The following is a 6,630-nucleotide window of genomic DNA, read 5'->3' on the forward strand; positions in this document are numbered from 1 at the left end:
ACCTACTGCCCCAAGATAGCTGGGATAGGCTCCAGCACCCCCCGCAACCCTTGTGAGGAGAAGCCGTACAGATAATGGATGGTGGGATGGCATTCATAATGGACGGCCGCCACGGTGGGCGACTTGTGAGCACGATGGTCTCACAATGCAGAGGTTGTGGGATCGATTCCGGCTCCGGCCTTCCTGTGTAGAGTTTGCATGTTCTCCCAAGCCTGCGTAGTTTTCTCTGAGTTCGCCAGTTTCCTCGCACATTGCAAAAACATGCATCCATTTACTCTGATGCCAATGTTTTCTGTACCTTATGGCAGATTTTTCTCTTTGCCGAAGACTATTAGCACTTGTAGAGCGAGGACCTGTGCCACAGTCGTCAACTGCACCCTAAAATCTGATCATTTTGTATTTTAGACATTACACACTACACAGTTAAAGATGGTCCAAAAAAGAAAAATGGATTAATGTATTTCAACTTACATAATACTCTTTAAAGAGCTGACCAGCTCATTCCCAGAGGTACGTATTGGGGCGTATTGGTCGTCTTTACAGAAGACTCCAGGAGGTAACTCAGGTTTGACCTTCAGCCACAACAGAGTGTTGGGTGTGAGTGCTTCCAAGTCGTTGAGGTCGGAAGATGTCCTTGTGATAGGCCTGCTGTTTATAACTGCTTCAGCCTCACCAAGCAAGGTATATTGACTTTCTTCACCCGAAATTTGTTCTTTTACAGTGACATTCAGGATTTTTCTCACAGACCAAATAAGTCGCTCACAGCTTCCTCCGTGGTGGGAACCTGCTGGGGGATTGCTATGCCACTGAATACCTTTTTGCAGCAAGTGTTTCTCGATTTACTTAGTGTTCCATTCTTTGATTGATTTCTTCATTTCACTGTCAGCTGATCTAAAGTTGGTTCCGTTATCAGAATACATCTCTCTCACTTGTCCTCTTCTGACAAGAAATCTTCGGATTGCGTTGAGACAAGCATCTGTGTCACGTGAAGATGCAATTTCCAGATGTACGGCTCGTACAGCGAGACATGTAAAAATCACGCCGTATCTCTTTACTTGTCCTCTAACCCTACTTACTTAGAATGGACCAAAATAATCAACGCCAATTCTCTTGAAAGGCGGATCGTCAGGTAGCACTCTTCTGATGACTCTAGCAGCTCGAGGTATCCAAAACTGTTGATGCAGATTAGCCATCATGTGGTTCCTTCCAGCGTGAGCTGTAATCTCATGAATGTATCTCAGGACTAGCTTTGTGTTATGTGAATCCTTGGCAAGATGGCTTGCTGTTTTGCTGTTTCAGGCATGGCTGCGTGGCTCAACTGTCCACCAACCCTCATGACACCATCTTGAAGTACTATATTGAACTTGTAAAGTGGGCTACTTTTCTTCACCCTTTTTTGTTTTTCAAATATGGCTAAATCTTTTTTGAAACTTCGCCTTTGACAGTATTTCACAAGTTCTCTTTCTGCTTTATCCAAGTCGTCGCAGGTCAAATACTTTCCTTTGACAGTTCTCTTGAATAAATTCATCTTGCCTTCTTCACCTAATGTGATTAACTCCTTTCTATTTTCCTTTACTCTGTCAGTAAGTCTTTCAGCTTTAGAAACCAGGCTACGGCCTGCTTCAATGCTGTCCAAGACGAATAATGGTTCATCCACTGGCCCAGAGAATCTTTGGGCTACAGTGACTGAATTACATGCACTTGAGTCACTCATTTGACCTCCAGGTCATTAATTGGTAATTTGAAGTGGTTTTTGTGTTTAACTAAATTCCTGGACACTGCCTGATTTTTTTCAGAGCTGTACAACCACTAGAAAGGGTGGTTCCCACAATGTGAGTTTTGCTCAGGTGGCCCAACAATGTCACAAAAACAAGTAGGGGTGTGTGTGTGTGTTTGTATAAGCTACATGTTGGGGACCAACATCGGACAGCACACCCACTGTAGGGGACCAAAATTTTTGTGGGGACCAAAAATCTGGGCCCCACAAAAAAGAGCATTGAATTCAGTGATAAGAAGCTCAGGGGGAGGTCCTGTCAAAGTTTCAGGGCTTCCCAGGAAGGTCACAAAAACAAGACGAGTGTGCTAGAAATGTGTGTGCGGAAAAATTACTCAGGATCGCTGTCTAGTGGTCGGTCCCGGTACTGCACTTACGCACACTTCACACACTCGGCTGGTCTGCGCATGTGCAGGACAGTCTGCTTTATGTCAGGCAGCCACCCTCCCCTCCCCCACAGCCCAACCCGAAAAATTGAGATGTTAGTTAAGTATTTATTCCTATTATTGAGTGAGATTACATATTTTTACTTGGCAGCTGGCACAACAGCTAAGCTTGGAGCACAGTTATTGCAAAATAAAATAAATAAACAGTAACAACAATAACGATTGTTAATATTGTTATACTTTATAGCGTAACCTATTTATACTAATTTTCTGTATGCAATTTCAAGTGCAACTAATATAGTTGTGCATATAGATAGCCACCAAACTCCATACATTAGATAAAAATAAGAGCCACGATGTTAACCAATTAACAGTTCAAGAAAAAAGCAGACATCCAAGAACTTGCTTTGTTACTTTTGCGTGGCCAGAACTACAAACCCCAAAGCAGAGCAAACCCAAAACATCAGAGAAAGTACAATACTTTTGTCAAGGAGTGGTGCTGCTGCTTTGCGATCGCTGCCACCATAGTGAACGCGCTCCCACATTCGTGCACACGCACACATGCCACACACCTGTTTTCCACGTCCTGTCAGTCCACTCCGTCGGTCCGCATTTATTTCGTTGGTCAGCCATCACGGTTGGGTGCGCACTAGATCGCTGTTAAACCATCTTCTACGCCACAGTCCTCGTGTTCAACAAACATTTCTCCCGAATTCGCCTACCATGCACAACTCTCCACTTTCAAACCGAGCGCCGCTGTTACTTCCGGGTTTTTAGCGCCAAGCACTTGACGCTAGCGTGTGACGTCATGGCGAAATACTAGGTTTTAAAATAAAAATTTTCTTTTTTTTGTACAGTCTAAGTGCATGGGGTTATGATAGATCGAATGAGTATACCTTTATGTACTCACTAACATTTATGTTGATCATAAAATGTTGTTTTGATGAAGAAAACTGTTATTTTTTAGAATCAATTGGCTTAGGGCACTTGGGCAAACTACGGCCCGGGGGCCACTTGTGGCCCGTTAAACGTTTCAATCCAGCCCCCCAAACTTGAAAAAAATTAAATGAATAAGCCTTGTTAATGGTTTATTTTCTAAATACTGTGGTTTTTCAAAGACATATATATTGTTGTAATGCTTTTGTTCACTTTCGTTTAAAATTAAATGTATTTTAGGACTCATTGTGCCCCCCCCCTCCCAATCCAAAAGTTTGCCCATCCCTGGCATAGTGGATGGGCCGAGGAGTTTAAAAGGCACACATCATGCATTTTTCAGTCAGTTTTAGCCAGGGCTTGGTATGGGGAAGACCAGCTGGTTTACATGTAATCATTAAATTTTCCCAAGTTTTATTTAAGTTAATTGGACAAAACAAAAAAAACGCAATATTCTTCTGCCAGAGAGTATGTAATATTCTTCTGCCATTTTATTGTAGAGGGCCATTTTGAGCCCCTAACAATATTATTCAACCAAGAGATCATGAGTCGTCGCCCACTTACTTTCTGAAGTCAGCTGGGATGTCACGGCTGTGACCCTCGTGAGGATAAAGTGGTTCAGATGGAAAAGTAGGACTAAGGGCTTTTTCTCAGGTTTCCATGCGCAAATCCATGTATATTAGGTTAATTGGAGACTCTAAATTCTCTACTCATCAAATGACATTCGTGACCCTGATGGATAGATAAAATAGATTATTAATCTGCCATGGGAAGTCCAAGGTGTCTGGTAGAAAGAAATGCATTCATACACTCATTACACAGTCAACCAAGCAAAGACACAAAGCCTAGGGCAGGGGCGGGCAAACTTTTTGATTGGAGGACCACAATGGGTTCTAAAATATGACAGAGGGGCCGGACCAGGAGCAGATGGATGGAGTGTTTTGGAAACCTCACCTCATCTGAGAAAAAAAATACATTTAATTTTAAATGAAAGTGAATAAAAGCATTCCAACAATAATATTTGTCTTTGAAAACCACAGTGTTTAGAAAATAAAACATTAACAAGGTTTATTCATTAAATTTTTTTCAAGTTCGGCGGCCCGGATTAAAACTTAACGGGCCGCATGTGGCCCCCGGGCCGTAGTTTGCCCTCGCCTGGCCTAGGGCATAAACACATACATGTAATATCCAATCCGCTTATTCTCACAAGGATAGCGTGCTGGAGCCTACCCAGCTGTCAACGGACAGTAGGCGGGGCACACCCTGAAGTGGTTGCCAGCCAATCGCAGGGCACGCAAAGACGAACAACCATCTGCGCTCAAACTCACTCACAAATGCAACCTCCACACAGGAAAGCTGGGTCCCGGGATCGAACCCTGCACCTTGGGACTGCGAGCCGGATGTCCTAACCAGTCTTAACTCATTAAATACCAGCCATTTTCACTGGAGCAACCCGCTCAATCCCAGCGTTTTCCTGGGTTTTGACTAATATTGCAAGGCCCACAGAATATAGTATTCTAATGCTATATAGACATGGAGCACACCCGAAGAAAGATGAGACTCTCTTCTTTCAACAGAAAAAAATGTTTGTTCCTATCTTTTTCCATTCTTGAGCAATCGGCATTTGAAAATAGCTAAATTTCATGAAAACTCCAATCCCTGGGGAAAAAACTGAGAAAATGAGCTTTTTGTAAACTGATGCATTTTGACCATAATTTGAATTTTGACACTATTATTTATGGCTTTTATGACACCTCTAACATCTAAATAATGCATGCCTTCTATAAAATAACAAAAAAAAGCACAAAAAATGTTTTTGATAAAATAAATTTATTTGCACATAACACTAAACGACTGAACTGTTGAACTATGTACAAAAATGAAATACATCAGTGTCATACATACTTTTTTTTTGTGTGATATAAAATAAAACAGTTGCCTTGATGCAAGGGCACACAACATAGTTCACACCACATTCTTGTTTCACTCCGTTTGCCTTTGCACAAACAGACCCGACACTTTCGTTGTGGTCTGGCTTTGCTGGTCCGTGGAAAATAGGCGAGCTTGTGTTTGTCCACTGGGGTTTGTGTGAAAATAATTGTCTGGGAAGTGATTGCTGGCATCCGCGATGTGCTGCAGAAGCTCATCCGTGAGAAACAGCTGCAGGAAATCAGCTGGCTCCTCAGACTCCAAATGGGCAGCGGCATTCAGTGGTCCAGGGGTTGCTGTAAAGTCGATTTTCCTCGGTTGCCATCCAGTGTGACGCCATCCGGAACCACTGCTTCCTGATGCACAACCTGTAAATTACAGAAATACAAACAATTGGAAATATATATTTATTGCTGCATTTTATTGCTGGCGTGTGAAGTTTCATATTATAATTTACCTTTCTTTACACCAACAAGACGAGGAGGAACTTTCTTGCCGCGGGATGCACAATCTGTGAATTTTAGAAAGTATGCATGATTACCACACCATTCAGTATTGTTGTTTCCTCGTCGGGGAGGAGATGCGCTCGCGCGTAACTGCACATTTACGCGACATTTTCTGCCCGCAAGATGCATGATATGTACAATAAAAGCATGAGGGCTAAAACCACATGTTCAATGGTAACTTGCGAGCGTTTACTTCCTCGTCGGCGAGGACTTACGCTCGCGTGTAATTGTGCAATAGGCGCCCGGACGAGAAAGTCAGCGAGCAAGCTTGCGTCTAACTGCACATTTACGCGACATTTTCTGCCCGCAAGATGCATGATATGTACAATAAAAGCATGAGGGCTAAAACCACATGTTTAATGGTAACTTGCGAGCGTTTACTTCCTCGTCGGCGAGGACTTACGCTCGCGTGTAATTGTGCAATAGAGGCGGCCGGATGAGGAAGTCAGCGAGCAAGCTCGCGTCTAACTGCACATTTACGCGACATTTTCTGCCCGCAAGATGCATGATATGTACAATAAAAGCATGAGGGGTAAAACCACATGTTCAATGGTAACTTGCGAGCGCTTACCTCCTCGTTCGGGGGGGATCTGGTGAGGACTCTCAGCTGCTTTGGCTATTGTCCGAAGGCAGGCGATGCAGGCCGCAAGGCACGCGCACCCTCTTTAGACGCCGTTTTGTTGTGACGACGACGAAGCGTCATCCTCTCAACCAAAGCGTCTCCATCGCCTTGATGCTTTTAGGAAGCTTTTTTTTTACAAAAAAGCATTCCTCGATCGTCATTTGCTTGGAGGATTTCATTGCTAACGCTACTAATGCGACTGCTGCTAGTGCTGCCGATGCTGCTGCTACCCACGCTGCTCTCCACACTTATAAGTCTACCCCAGGATCCCGCCCCCCCATTTGTACCTCTGGCGCAGATTCAAGGCGGATCTTTTGCACCTCTGCCCCCTGCTGGGTGATTTTTACATGATTCACAATGCGGACAAGGCTGATTCTCAGTCAGAGGTTGCATCAGACCCTTATGTACACTATGACGTAAAAAAGACAGGAAACGTACTTATACGTCTTTGGTAGAGGGCGCCATTGCATTAAAAGACGT

At 43.7% G+C, this 6,630-nt stretch overlaps 1 long non-coding RNA gene across 1 annotated transcript; it reads right to left on the reverse strand.

Moving 5' to 3' along the window:
• Window positions 1-5,187: 5,187 nt before the first annotated feature.
• On the reverse strand, window positions 5,188-6,409 carry LOC148315541 (uncharacterized). The gene is made up of 3 exons (XR_015840840.1): window positions 6,100-6,409; window positions 5,480-5,533; window positions 5,188-5,390 (listed from the first exon to the last, which is right to left on the reverse strand). It is a non-coding gene; the product is annotated as an uncharacterized LOC148315541 (long non-coding RNA).
• Window positions 6,410-6,630: the final 221 nt, after the last annotated feature.

This window comes from Idiotropiscis lumnitzeri, unplaced genomic scaffold (assembly GCF_059441095.1).
Source record: "Idiotropiscis lumnitzeri isolate Australia: NSW breed Sydney's pygmy pipehorse unplaced genomic scaffold, RoL_Ilum_1.0 HiC_scaffold_106, whole genome shotgun sequence".
Classification (NCBI taxonomy): Eukaryota; Metazoa; Chordata; class Actinopteri; order Syngnathiformes; family Syngnathidae; genus Idiotropiscis; species Idiotropiscis lumnitzeri.